The sequence below is a fragment of the Ruditapes philippinarum genome, unplaced genomic scaffold (genome assembly GCF_026571515.1).
Source record: "Ruditapes philippinarum isolate M1 unplaced genomic scaffold, ASM2657151v2 ctg4289_1_1_1_1, whole genome shotgun sequence".
Taxonomy (NCBI): Eukaryota; Metazoa; Mollusca; class Bivalvia; order Venerida; family Veneridae; genus Ruditapes; species Ruditapes philippinarum.
The window spans coordinates 137187-153280 of record NW_026859089.1 but is presented as its reverse complement, the minus strand read 5'-3'; the positions used below and the strand labels follow the sequence as shown (position 1 = coordinate 153280).

The following is a 16094-nucleotide window of genomic DNA, read 5'->3' as shown; positions in this document are numbered from 1 at the left end:
TTAAAGCTTTTGGCCAATTTAAAGGGCCAAAGAAACCAATCCCTTTTTAATTTGTAAAAATTTTTTTCCCTTTTCTTTGTGGTTTTAAAAAAAAAGTAAACACCTTGGAAAAATTTAAAATTTCTCAGGCTTTTTCCCGATATAAAATGAGATTGTGAAAAAGTATTTTAACAAACCCTTTAAATCATTTCGGGTTATGTGCATTTATATTATATTTTTAAACGTCCGGAAAGGTTTTCCAAATTTTTAAAGGGTTTTCCCCGGGGAAAGGTTTTTTTTAATAACTTTTTAAATTTCCATTAATCCTTGTGCAAAATTAAAAAAACCTTTTCTATTTTTTTTTGTTTGCAAAGGTAAAATAAGCAAGGGAATTTTACCATTGTGGGCAGTTACAATATTACTGTATTTATCAAGCCACTGTATAAGACAGTCCAAAGCACAATTGATGTCAACTGTATCAACAACAGTCCCGTTTACTGTCATAATGTCACCATTGACTGTTATTCCTGTCGCTTGCTGGGCACCTGTTGAAATTGGCATCTTGGGCTGTACATATACACAGAATTTTTGTCCTATGCCACTGTTGACAACCTTGGCAGCAATCTGCGTTATGTGGGGCATTTGTCCAGCACGAACTGAAAATTTAATTACTTCATATTTAAACTGAACAGAGGACTATTCTATTTACACATCTAATTCCTTTTTTCTTTCAATATACAATTCGCTCATACTTTGAAATCAAAATTGAAAATAAGAGACAAAAATTATTTAACACTTATATATATGTACATGTGCTAAAGAATTCTACTCACTAAGGTCTGTAGTCTCTAAATCAAGTGCAATCATTGTTATTGGGTCTGATAGAGGTGGTATGGGTTTAAAGTCACCAAGTGGAACAGCATCACTGTATTCAGGTATCCTCTCTACATCAATATCTTCCTGCCTTTCTTCAATACCTGAAATCAATATATATAATTTTTACAATTTATGATTTATAATTACATACTCAATTAACATCATGTCTATTTTTATGCCCCCGCCATGTAATGGCCGGGGCATATAGTGTTACCCTGTTCCGTCATTCCGTCCTTCCGTCCTTCCGTCCTTCCGTCATTCTGTCATTCCGTCATCATCAGTTTCCGTTCATTATCTTTAGAACGGTTGCACACATTCAACTCAAATTTGACATATGGATATATCATGAGAAAATACAGGTCAAGTTCGAATTTGGTCATGGTTCGATGATTTTTGGCAGAGTTATGCCCCTTTTACTTTGAAAATAATATGAAATTTCAGTTTCCGTTCATTATCTCCCCAACGGTACATCACATTCAACTTAAATTTGACATATGGATATGTCATGAGAAAATACAGGTCAAGTTCGAATTTGGTCATGGTTCGATGATTTTTGGCAGAGTTATGCCCCTTTTACTTTGAAAATAATATGAAATTTTCAGTTTCCGTTCATTATCTCCCCAACGGTACAACACATTCAACTCAAACTTGACATATGGATATGTCATGAGAAAAAACAGGTCAAGTTCAAATTTGGTCATGGTTCGATGATTTTTGGCAGAGTTATGCCCCTTTTACTTTGAAAATAATATGAAATTTTCAGTTTCCATTCATTATCTCCCCAAAGGTACAAGACATTCAACTCAAACTTGACATATGGATGCGTCTAAGGAATGCGCAGGTCAAGTTCAAATTTAGTCATGGTTCAATGATTTTTGGCAGAGTTATGCTCCTTTCACTTTGAAAGTAATATGAAATTTTCAGTTTCCGTTTATTATCTCCCCAATTGTACAACACATTCAACTCAAATTTGACATATAGATATGATTTTAGAATGCCCAGGCCAAGTTCGAATTTGGTCTTGGTTCAATGATTTTTGGCAGAGTAATGCCCCTTTCCCTTGAAAAATAATATGAAATTTACAGTTTCTGTTCATTATCTACCCAACAGTGTTACATATTTAACTTAAATTTGACAATAATATAGGTACATCTTAGGAATAAGCAGTTTAAGTTTGAATTTTGTCGTGGTTCAATGATTTTATACAAACTTATCTTTCCTGAATGTTGGAAAAATTTGAACTTTTAGTTTCAGCACTCATACTTTTAGCCATTATTTTGGCTACAAATATGCAATATGCTATTTTTAAAAGGTTAAGAATGAATAATTTCAGTGCCTTGAACATTGTATGAAAATGGTTTGTGTTAACATTGAAAAGTTTTAAGGGCTTTGAACTTAAAATGAAGAAAATAATTAATGCACCATCTGAAATTTTGGCTGCATGCGGGGGCATCCGTGGCATGATGACACATTTCTAGTTTTTTATATTTTAATAGTCTAATCTGCATATGTATGTCATGAACTGAAAGTCTTTTAGTACCTGACTGATAAGATGCGCCCTCTAGTGCTTCATTAGCTCCCTGTATAACAGAACGTTCCTGCTTCAATTCAAGTCGCCGACGTTTTGTTGATGGAAGAGCTGACCTTGTTTGAAGACGCTCCCTTTCCTTCATACATTTCTCTGCATATGCTATGGTATGTTCTCCAGGAGAAAGACCAGCTTCAGTGTGTACCTTAAATATTAGATGAATGATATGCAAAGAGTCCAAAATTTCATAATTATTATCATCAATTTCATAAGTCATGAAAATAATCATCAACATTTAATCATCATCCCTACCAACTTATTACTTTATCATCAATGAATGTACCTATTATAACTAAAATAATTATAAATTCTATTTATTAAACATTTTACTTACTTTTTTATACCCCTGATGTCTGAACAATCAAACTGTAACAATAACAACTGGAATTAGAATAAACAAAACTATTATGTAACAGTAATACAAATTGAACAGTAATGTAAAAGTAACAATAAAATAAACAGAACTTTTACTAAAATCATTTCTAAATAACATAAAGAGATTTTCAAATTACACAGTAAAATCTAGAATGAATATAAACATTCGTGAAAAATCAAAAAAGAAAATGTAATAAATTAAACATCAGAATAAGAAAACCATCCTTAACATATTTTTTTTCTAAACTGATGTCCTCTTGTCCTGACATAATTACTTTTTCTCTTGAAAAAAAAAAACAAACAAAAAACTACCACAAAATCTACGAAAAGACATCCACTCTTATATATTCATACTCTGTTTTCCAAGTCCCAAATTTCAAATGAAATATCAGTTTTTGATATTCAACTTTCGCGCAGATGTTCAAATGATGTCAGTTTTAAAAGGATGTTAAGGGTGGTTTTCTTATGCCTGTAATGTCAATACATAGAACATAACATTGTGCACTAAACCTGTGTTATATACTGTCGTCCTTCATTAATAAATGCCGCTGTAGCCTGCACTCGAAAGTCCAATGATTCCGAATTTCCATAATGGAGAGATTTGGGTGCTCTCATTGTAACTTCCCGGTTTGCATGTTCACACTGTTGTGACGACCCCAAGTCTGAATATTGAACAGCATTGGCAATGACAGGTTGAAAAACCTTCTCTATTTCTTTTCTAATACAACCAGTTTCATCTTTCAAGGGTCCTTTATATGGGAGGCTTCTGTGAACATATTTCATTTTAGGGTTTCTTTTATACCCACAAAATCTATCTGCGCATAAACTATGATCCCCAAACTGGTGTGGTACTATAGCACGTAGATTCTCTTCCATGGCTTTACTATTACCCTGGTTTTTTGCAAACGTATATTTCAAACACTTTTGAAGGTGATTGATTGTTACCCTCCTAATTTTAACTTTGTTTGTTTGAAGATTTAGCAAATGCTTCCCAACATTTTTCACAATGTGGTTACTGTCAAACCTTTTTTTCATTTCAATGTTCAGATTTGTCCTCAACCTCGCTATCAAGGTGTTATCACCATCTCCCTCTATATATTCAACCGGTGTTCCTTCCTTAGCCAGTTCTACTACACCTTTTACACCAATCACACTTTCCATCATTCTGGCACTCCCATAGTGATTATGAACACATCTGTGACTTCTAACTTTTCTACCAGGTCTATTTCTTCGCCACCACTTGCAGGTTGCACATGTTCTATGCTGCACTATTGACTTCACAACCTTTTTGCCATATTTAGCTTTGCTCATGAAGAAAGTGTGAGCTGAAATATAGTCCAGAATATGGCATTTAAATTTTAAATGACAATATTTGTCTAAAGCAAAATAAATATTATATCCTTATAGCCAAAATGAATGTATAAAAAAAGTTTACATAGAGAATGTTGATGTCATACTTGTTACTTTTTATTTTTACTACATATTGACACCGTAATGTTTTATTATTGCTACACATTGACACCGAAATGTTTAATACTGGAGGAATAATACTACATTATAAATAATAGGTTCCATAAAATTCACTTATAATGATGAAATAATTCGAAATAATGACTCATATAATATTAACCTAACAATTAACCTAACCGACTCACATGTTAAACTGTCAAACCCTCGCTTCTGCCAAGCAGTGTCAACAGCGCAGGACATTCCTGTACGGGACTTGCATGGAAAATGTTTTGAGATATTTTTCCGCGCACATGGTGCCTGGCTCAAGCTATGAGGGGGTTTTCTGCAAAGAAATATAAAAAAGGATAAAAAAGGATTTATTTAGCTTATCAACTTTTTTGAGATTTTCTGCAATAAATAGAGGGTATTAAATGAATGCATATTCAAAACTTTTTAATTTTGGTTAGAATTACTTGCACCAACACAGGATTGGTCAAATGTGACTAATATGTGACAATGAAATTTTTACCATTACATGTTAAATTGTTGAATACTGCTTAAGCCGGTGCTAGGGGGCGTGGATGTGGGTTTTTTGCACTTGAGAGTACTGTTAATGAACAGGCTCAGTCAAACTGAGCTTGCAACATTTTCAATTTTGCCGTTTTAGACTTTCTTTAGGGATTCTTATTTTCTAAATTTAACCAGCTTTACTTATCGAGAAGGATTTCATGTGTCCCTCTGAACAAATTTCAAGCACAAAACCCTGAGTAAAACCACAAACTTTCTATAAACTAGATGAAAAGCTTTCTAACACTTGTGAAGAATGAAAGTCAATGACACGGCTCATACCTACAGCTAAGATACATGTAGGCAAGTTATTTAAAGTTGTGCCCTTGTGTTCACACATGCTATATACTAAAACGAAAATCATAAGGTCAGGTTGCACTCAGGTGTGATATTCTGTTGTTTGTTTTAACAAAACGAACGAACAGTCTCATTATCAATGCCATGACATATATAACATTGACTGAATTTATACCTGTTCTTTCCTGCATGCTGAATTAAATTCATATGACTTGATTTCCCCTCATGTTGTTTTGATGGTTCCTCCTCCACATCCGACCAGTCATTGTCATTCAATTCAGTATTGAGTAGCATCCTGCAGTAGTAAAAATAATGTCTAAAACACACATTATACCTTTTTATCTTAGAACATGGAAAATTCAAAGGTAAAGTAACTGTCACCTTTACTCTTGTTCAAATGTAATAATAATATAATTTAGTAATAAACTTTTTATAAAGATACAATATTAACAAAATTATACATACTTGACAGAAGGGGATGTACCAGGAAGTACTGCAAGCCCAAGGTCTTCCACGACAAAATCCATTGACTCTCTAGCTTTCTTTGTTTCTTCCTCTGCTATATCCCTAATAAAAAATAGTTTATGAATTATAACATGCTTAGTTACATGTACTTAAATGATATGATATCAGCACTCTGAATCCGGGGGTTTTGACTCTTGAAAATTAGGAAACGCACACATTTTACTGATTGTGATAAAATCTCCACAAGAGTCAATATGTCACATGGGAATTTTCAGCTATGCATAAATTATTACCTTGAATCCACTCCTGGCTACCTATCAAATCCTAGATATATCAAACTCCATTAAAATGTCATTGAGCACTCATGTTTGAAGTGCTTTACACACATGTTTATAGCCCGTGCACTGGAGCGTGACATAGCAATTGCAAATTGACAGTGCTAAAAATAGCTTTACACAACTGATCAGAATTACAAACTGAGGTGTCAATTATTAATTTTAAGTAGATATATATGAAGGTTCTAATGTACAACTTTACCTAGAGCTCATTATATGTTATTATATAATATGATATAAAATTGAAGATCATTTAATATTATTCATTAACAGAATCAACAAACCAGCATTAATGCTTTCCTGAAAATTGGATTCCTCACATTCACTCAGGAGCTTTTACTATCCCATTCAAACTGAATCTCAAATGCTATATTCGCAAACAGACAGCTCAATTTTATTTGAAAAATGAAATCATTTACATTGAAAATAAATATTACATCATGTACATTGTAATCTAAATCTAAGTTACAATTTATTATTAGTTTTACATTACCAGTAAACATATTGACAAACCCTTACATCTATAAATTATTTTTTAGCAAGTTGCATTAACTATGGGTCATTAGATTTACATTTTGTACTTTTGTTTATCATTTCAGTGATTTTGCTTTAGACTGGCCTTTATTTATGTAGCAAACAGACTATTGACTGAGTTATTATACCCCCACAAACGAAGTTTAGGGGGGGTATATAGGAGTCAGCTTATCGGTCGGTCCGTCGGTCGGTCGGTCCACATCATGGTTTCCAGACGATAACTAGAGTTTGGAGTGAGGTATTGTAATCAAACTTGGTATATAGCAACCTTATGTGGAAACCCCGGTTGGTATTGCATCTGGACCCCCTGGGGCCAAGGTCAAGGTCACCGTTACTAAAAATAGAAAAATGGTTTCCGGACAATAACTAAAGTTAGGAATGAGATATTGTAATCAAACTTGGTATATAGCAAGCTTATATGAAAACCCCTGTTGGTATTGCATCTGGACCCCCTGGGGCCAAGGTCAAGGTCACCGTTACTAAAAATAGAAAAATGGTTTCCGGACAATAACTAAAGTTAGGAATGAGATATTGTAATCAAACTTGATGTACAGCAAGCTTATATGAAGACCCCGGTTGGTATTGCATCTGGACCCCCTGGGGCCAAGGTCAAGGTCACCGTTACTAAAAATAGAAAAATGGTTTCCGGACAATAACTAAAGTTAGGAATGAGATATTGTAATCAAACTTGGTATATAGCAAGCTTATATGAAGACCCCTGTTGGTATTGCATCTGGACCCCCTGGGGCCAAGGTCAAGGTCACCGTTACTAAAAATAGAAAAATGGTTTCCGGACAATAACTAAAGTTAGGAATGAGATATTGTAATCAAACTTGGTATATAGCAAGCTTATATGAAGACCCCTGTTGGTATTGCATCTGGACCCCCTGGGGCCAAGGTCAAGGTCACCGTTACTAAAAATAGAAAAATGGTTTCCGGACTATAACTAAAGTTAGGAATGAGATATTGTAATCAAACTTGGTATATAGCATAGCTTATATGAAGACCCCTGTTGGTATTGCATCTGGACCCCCTGGGGCCAAGGTCAAGGTCACCGTTACTAAAAATAGAAAAATGGTTTCCGGACAATAACTAAAGTTAGGAATGAGATATTGTAATCAAACTTGGTATATAGCAAGCTTATATGAAGACATAGGTTGGTATTGCATCTGGACCCCCCTTGGGCCAAGGTCAAGGTCACCATTACTAAAAATAGAAAAATGGTTTCCGGACAATAACTAAAGTTAGGAATCATATATTGTAATCAAACTTGGTGTTTAGCAAGCTTACATGAAGACCGCACTTGGTATTGCATTTGGACTCCCTGGGTTCAAGGTCACAGTTACTAAAAGTTGAAAAATGGTTTCCAGACAATTACTAGGGTTAGGAATGAGATATTGTTATCAAACTTGGTGTATAGCAAGCTTATATCAAGATTAAGATAGTTGGGATTGCAATAAATTGAAATGATTCGTTGTACACAGTGCTGATGGTACTTTATTTACTGTAGGTTTATTTCAAATTTTTCTTCAGACAACTTATTGTTCAAGAGTCAAAGTTGCTGGTGGGGGTATTAATCACCTTCAGTGAAAAATGGGAAATTTCCCGGGAAAAGATTACAAGGGTTATGGATAAACTGTAAAAATATTCCCCAGTAAAAATTTATGGAACCCTGGTTAATAGAAAGCTTTTTCCCGGGGTTTTTTGGGGAAAAAGGGTTTTTGGGATTTGCAATAAATTCCACTGAAATACCAGCGGTAAACTTTTAGTGGAATACCACCAAATTTTACCGCTGGTATTTCAGTGGAATACCAGTGGAATTCAACCAAATTTTACCGATGGTATTTCAGTGGAATTCCACTGAAATACCAGCGGTAAAATTTGGTGGTATTCCACTAAAAGTTTACCGCTGGTTTTCCAGTGGAATTCCACTGAAATACCAGCAGTAAACTTTTGTGGTATTCCATTAAAAGTTTACCGCTGGTTTTCCAGTGGAATTCCACTGAAATACCAGCGGTAAATTTTGGTAGAATACTACCAAATACAGAGCCGGACGGACGGACGGACAGTGCGATTTTAATATGCCCACCTTCGGGGGCATAAAAATCACTGGATATAGTAGTTGAATTAGTTAAAAATACAAAATCATTCCAAAGAGCAGATATAATAGCAAATATTTTATATACATTTGTTGGCTTTATATATATAATAGTAAGTATTGAGTCTCAACACAATTTTTAAGATGTAGAATATTTCCCTAAACTAAACAGTTATTTTGGTTATTCTCTTCTGCTTTGTTTTATAATATTTCCTTGTTAAAGATGCACTCTTACTCCCAAATAAGATTTCCTAAAGTTAATAATATTGTTTGATAAAACACAAAAAGTGCAAGAACAGTTCATGAACAGTTCCTAAACTACATTTACATTATTTCACATTCATGAAAAATGCAAGAACAGAGCAGACAGATGATACCAATCAATTTGCGGACTGACAAGTCTAAACATAAGCTCTAAGCTATATTGTTCAAAAGTAAACCACAAACATGTAAAACTACATGTAAAATTTAAAAACTACACATCTTTGTTTAACAAGAACTAAGAAATAGTTTCTTCAATACAGCTTGCTGATTTTCAAAAGTGCAAAAACCAAGAACTTGAAATTAGTTTTTTTAGTTTCCAATGTTTCACTTATTTTGTGATTTATTTCCTTCTGATGACCTTTTGTAAGTTCTCTAGTTTTTTATTAAATACTTCTTTTGATACACGGGTTTTCTTCCTCACTAGTCTTTAAAGATTGCTGAGTTTCAAGGGTTCAAGTGGTGATCTCGGGGAATCCTTGCACTTATTGGTCATCTTTCCAGTCCTAGAGTGGGTTCCAAGTTCCTCCACAGTGAAGATAGTCTTTGCTAATGTAACCAAGACTTCTTGTGTATCACTTAGATGTTCCACAGCTTATAATTCGGGGTCCTCCACTTTTGTATTCTGACTCTCTAAAGCAGTAATTCGCTCCTCCATGCGCCAAATCTTTCTACGCAGGCTTCTGCACTCATCCTCCCATCTAGTTTAGAAATACCAAAAAAAAAAAAAACAACAATATAACGTCTAGTGTTTGAAATGACAGTTTTAAACATCACACAAATGTTACGAAAAAATGCGTTTCAATAGTACCCTTCAAACCTATTTTTATACCCCAGTATCAGGGTAATCAGTTTTTCATTAATATTTAAGAAGAAAAAGCTAATTATGCGAATTTTAATCCTTGTGAAATTAGACTGAATTAAGATTTCGGGAATTTTTACCATGAAAAAATATCTGGTTCTACTGTAGACAATTGTAAAATTGGGTCCTTGTAACCTCAACTATATTGCTTACCCGTCAGATCTAGCCACAACCACACAACCCCTAGCAGTTCCTGCCTTTTCGATGAACTTTCACATTGGACACTGTCAGCAGGACCTATAATATTAATCACAATCAAGAAACTTCTAACATCATAAACAATTGACCGATATCTTTAAAATATCCTGATCGACGAACCGTATCATTATAATTTTTTCAATTTGCATTTTCTAAGTAATGTTTTAATACTCAAAATATCTTGTTCAAGCATGTTCAACCACTTCACATCCTGCCCCTTACTAATACAGTAACAGATTACCATGACCAGTGTAAATTTTAGAGAATTTAGTTTAATATATAGTAGAATAAATTGTAAACTGGAATATGGGCCAGTAAATTCAAAAAATCTTAAATTCAATGCCTGAGAATTCAATTGTATTCAGGTCAGTGCTACAAGTATGACACTGTTTATGCTATTTATGTTCTTTGCAAATCATCATGTGGGATTTACTTTAATGGACCAGTATTCAGATTCTCTAGTATAAGCTTAGGCAGTGTCAAAGACAAGCTATTTTAGCTAGGCTGTATCCTGGACCACTGACCTATAAATTTTGGTGGCCCACACAACTGTTTAGTGGTCCAATAATTCCTATAAATGCACAGAAATCTAGAGATTAAATCCCCCCCCCCCCCAAAAAAAAAAAACAAACAACAAAAAACAAACAAACAGAAAACATGATTTCTGTGCCAATTAAATTTTTGGATTTAAAAATACAGTCAGTCATGTGCTATTTTCCATGTTGATCATATTCCATTATAAAACTACATAAATTAATGGTGATATAAAAATATTGTCTCTTTATAAAAAACTTTTTTTCTAATATAAGGGAAAATTGCTAAGGTAGTGAACTGTCTGCATACTAGGGTGTTGAACTGTCTGGGGATAAAAAAAACTTGCTACCATGCATTTTTCAAAAAACTATTTAAAACTAGATTCTATCTTTTAGAAGGCAGCAAATAATTGCCTGCAGGGAAGCAGAACCGTCTTCAATCTTCAACGATGCTTTGTTTTTTATTCGATCCTTAATTCCTTTTCAACAACAAAGAAATAAATAAAAACGGGTCGCGAAAATATGTGACAAATGTCCGTTTACGCAATATTTCCAATAAGGTTTAAGTATCTAAACTGTAACTAGGAATGAGCTGGAAATACAATTATTATTTCTATTGTTATAAAGTCGGCAAATTGTTACAAAACAATGCTTTTAGAAGTGAAGAAAGGTCATTAAAATAATTATAGACTCTTCATTTTTTTCTTGGAGGAGTCATAAACACGCCGGTTCAGTTTGGAAAAAAAATCAATTGGTGCATTTATGATAATACTCACAGTGAATTTCACCGAGGTCTTCTTCTGATAATTTGCTTGAGCAATTTCACCTTCCTCGTTGTATATCTTTATTGGGGAGATGATATCATCAGTTCACTGTTGATATGAGACGAAGTTTTTGCCGTCTTTGAATATTGCGCGCTCAATAGACCCTGTGTACTACGCAATAAACATGTGTACTACGTCAATAAACATGTGTACTACGTCAGTAACATGTGCTCGATTTTCATAATTTCGTGTAATTCCGTTGTTTTTGCCGTCAATACAATGACCATACATGCCATAATTTTATACTCATTTCCGGGACACTTCATTTGAAGGTGGGGCATTGATCAGCAAACGTATTTCTTTTTTTTTTTTTTTTAATTTACAAAGTAGCATACAACCTATAGGCCATATAACCGGTAATTACAACTTGCAAATTTAATGACACCATAAACAAAGTCAGAATGTCAATAATTATTAACAGTTTTTCTATCTTTTTTAAGTATTTAGGCATCGTTAATTCAATCAGTCACAGAAAAGAATAAAGCTTTGTTAAGTAATGACAATTACCCACGTCGTTTACCTGAAACATTCGCTGAATCTTGTATTTTATCACCTCATATTTAGCGGTAATTTTCACGGTGTTTGACCACTAATAAATGTCTCCAGGCAGATTAAATTTATACTGTCCAGTTGGCCAGTGTATGACACCTTCACTCAGGAAGCCACAAGGGGTAATTAATCTTTTAATTAATCAAAATTATTGCCGATAATTGTTTGTTGGAAGGGGCACGTAGATATACCAATCAAAGGATTAGTGTCACCATTGCAATGCTGTTAGGGGATAATCGTTCGTTATTAGCGTTCTAGATAAGTTTACAAAAACTTGACAATAAAATTATATAAAAAAGTAAAATTTCTTGCTTCAAAGTAGATTATTTTAGATTTTTTTTTACCGGGACATAAATCATCTCCGGGACAGACACCTTATTTCAGGGATTGTCCATGGCATGTATGACAATAACTGAATAATTTTGATTATATCATTGAGGCCTACAAATTTTATTTCACAAATCTATTATTTTAAGCCCAACAGGCACTTGAATTTCAAACAAAGCTACCGTAGTTTCCAAAAATTTTGTGTTGCTACGTCATCAGTATACGTATCCAATACGTCATGAATTATGCCTATATTTATCGTCTTGGTTAGCGTAAATATACAGATATTGCTCGAGTATAATCGTTATTGTTTGCTGGGTAAGTAAAGAGTAAGTTATCATCGTTAATTTTCGTCAGCATCTGAAGTACATGTTAATATGACCTGCCCCATACACTTTCATATTTAAAACAAATAAAGAAGAAAGCACTACTGCAGTATATAGATAGATAAGTTGGTTGAGTAAAAATTGGGGAATTTTATTAAAGAATCGACTGATTGAATTTCCATGGTCAAGCAATAAAAAAAAATACTGATGTCTTTATTTTATGCAAAAAACTGTTTTGGGCCTGTGCTAATCTGCCCAGGTCTTTATCTATTCTTGACCAGTTATCATTCTATTTCTGTAGTTATTTAATAACAAATGATGAACACATGGTCTTCATCAAAAGTTCTTCAGAAATTCATTAACCAATGTATTTAGGTCATCAAGTGTTCTTGAGCAGTTATCATTTCTATTTCAGGAATTATTAAAGGACAAATCATGAACTCATGGTTTTCATCAAAAGTTCTTCAATAATTCGCGACATTATTAAAGGACAAATCACGAACCCATGGTTTTCATCAAAAGTTCTTCAATAATTCATGATCCTAAGTTCATGAACCTTTAAAGAATTTGGTTTCGTTCTTTTTATGCCAATGAACAGTTCATGAACAAGCTTGAAGAACTGTTCATGAACATAAGTTCTTGAACAATCATTATGAAGTGTTTAGGACCAGTTCGTGAACTGTTCTTAAATGTATTGAAAAGTTCATGATTTCAAGAACACTATTTTACAGGGGCGATCGATATACTGGTTTGAACCATGACTGTCTAATCATCCAGTAAATTTATACTATGATTGTATTTCTATCATATAATTGAAACATTATATTATTCAATTGTTTTTAACTGTGAATAAATAATTCAATTACTTAATTGTAATGACTATATTGATTATGATGTTTACCCTAGAATTCTATTTTTGACCTCAGATTACCAACATGTATACACACAAATATGATCAAAGACAATTTGGATGGTACCTTTTTTTCATGTCGTAATTGTACATACCAATGGTAAAAATTAGTCCACTGGAAGTGTCCTTATTAAATTGTATATATATATATATATAAAGTCACCAAGTTCACTGGAAATCCAGTGGTTTACACTGGAAATCCAGTGGTTTACAACAGAAATTAATTTGACCAGTGGCATACCACTACTCAATATAGGTTACCAGTGAAAAACCAGTGGAATACCAGTGGAATTATAATAACCACTGAAATGCAGTGTTATTCCACTGGTATTATGTAGTATTCCAGTGGAATACCAGTGGATTTATGGTTACCACTGGAATACAGTGGTATTCCACTGGTATTCCACTGACATTTTTACTGGGGAGTGAACTGTGAAGAAACCCTTGATTTCAAAGATTTGGATTGTTTTATAGTTATACAATATTTTTATTTTGCAACTTTCAATTGGGAATTTAATTTTTTCATGTGAAAAGACAGACATGGTCATATTATATATCTACAGCTTATGCAGTCTAAATAGACATGTTCAACTTGACGTTGTACAAAAACATACAGATTGGTAACAAATGTTGTGAAATTACAACTGATATAATTTATTAATACACTTCAAACTCACTGTATTTCCATACTGAAAGCATTACGAGCAGCTGTTGAAGTTGATTTGGATGCCACACACTCGACAGCTTCTCCTGCCCTGCGTTCCATTTTTTTCAGCTTGTTATTGGACATGTTGGTAAGTTGAGGGTGGACAGCATATTGTTAACCTTTGTTGGACCTCCAATACTGTCTATCATAGCTGAAAATGAGTGAAACTTATCATTTTTTGTATAATACATATTAACATTTCTCAAGACGTGACCCAAAACAACTAAATTCAACATAGAAAAGCTATTTGATAGGGGTCACATATTTTACAATGTACATGTAAGAATAATGTAAGCTCCTGGATTCAACTGTAGGCATTGGTCAACATGGCAAAAATTTGTGGTTTACTAAAATGAATATGATAATACTAAATAGTCAAATTTTCATCATTTAAACTTATAATTATTCACACAAGTCAGACTCATTATCATATAACATGGAACAGATATGTGGAATAGAAAATTATTATATAGATCTACATGTATATATATTCCAAATATTAACACAAATAAAAAAGGTAAAGAGGGCCTAGTTGACCAAAGCAGAGCTTATACAAGGTTAATATATTTTTAGGACCTAACGGAAAACGGAAGCGGGTACATATAATACCCAAGGAGTCTGACACATTTAAAACGGAAAAATGAAAGGATTTTTACAGACTTCCCCGTTCATAGGCTTTGCCTAGTTTCATATTACATTTTCTCCTTTATATAATAATAAAATTAACATTGAACATTTGTTAAAATTGACTTTTAATGCATAAAATGTTCTAATAAGACAACTATGTTTACAAAAACAAAATATGTGTAAGCTTTATACCTGTACCAAGCTTGGTATTTACTGCAAAACAAGGCATGCCTGATTTTCCTGATTTTCCCCTGTGGGTTTTCCCATACGGAACACAGTTAATAAAACCGCAATTTAAATTTTGGCACTGCACATACAGATATCCACCAAGTCCCTTCTTAATTTCCTTTTGTACACTGTATAACGTCAGTGGAACCGGTTCCAACCTGCACGATTTGCAAAATTTCAAATTTTCAAGAAGAACACCTAGTTCAATGATTCGCCGCCCAATTTTCCAATGTTGCGTAAGATTTTGGTCACTAAACACTTCAGCGGAATCACCACTTTGCACAGAATTGTCCGTTACATAATTATGTTCAATTACAATCCTTTCAAACTTCTTAATTTTAACGTTATTTGTTTTTTTGGCGTACTGGCCACGACAGTTTCGCAAGCGAGCGGCCATATTGCTTCCTGTGAAAACTGACGTCACAGTCGCTAAAAATAGGTTATACGATAAGTGGCGATAAAAGGCGAAGGTAGCTTCGGGCCTTCTACGACGTTTCACGATTTTACCCGATATTTACCGATTTATTAGGGTCCGTAATCTTTAAGTTTGAATTTGGTCGTGGTTCAATGATTTTAGACAAATTTATCTTTCCTGAATGTTGGAAAAATTTTGAACTTTCAGTTTCAGCACTCATACTTTTAGCCATTATTTTGGCTACAAATATGCAATATTCTATTTTTAAAAGGTTAAGACTGAATAATTTCAGTGCCTTGAACATTGTATGAAAATGGTTTGTGTTAACATTGAAAAGTTTTAAGGGCTTTGAACTTAAAATGAAAAAAATAATTAATGCACCATCTGAAATTTTGGCTGCATGTGGGGGCATCTGTGGCATGATGACACATTTCTATTTATTATTATTTTCATGGAATTGATGACCGAAATGTAAAAACGAATGTTGGGCATGAAAAAGAGATGCATGCACAACATTGATATGCATTTTGTTGTTTATTAATTATGTTTAAGTTTGTTAAATTACACTAGTTCTAAGGAAAGGGTCAAATAAAATTTATCAATTTTGTGGCTATAACGTTTTGACTATGTGCAGATAGGTTTTAATCATTTCATTTACAGTTTTAGAATGCATGCAATTTTTTCATTTAATTCAATAGTCTATAGCGTCTTGCAAGTTCATGAACTGTGTTGCGACTGCAGTTTAACGTTCTACTCACGTCAACA

At 33.5% G+C, this 16094-nt stretch overlaps 1 long non-coding RNA gene and 1 pseudogene across 1 annotated transcript; both read right to left on the bottom strand.

Moving 5' to 3' along the window:
* Positions 1 to 377: 377 nt before the first annotated feature.
* LOC132755171 (uncharacterized) lies at positions 378 to 15588 on the bottom strand (annotated as a pseudogene).
* LOC132755169 (uncharacterized) lies at positions 8340 to 11775 on the bottom strand. Its single transcript, XR_009629170.1, has 3 exons — positions 11194 to 11775; positions 9840 to 9923; positions 8340 to 9525 (listed from the first exon to the last, which is right to left on the bottom strand). It is a non-coding gene; the product is annotated as an uncharacterized LOC132755169 (long non-coding RNA).
* Positions 15589 to 16094: the final 506 nt, after the last annotated feature.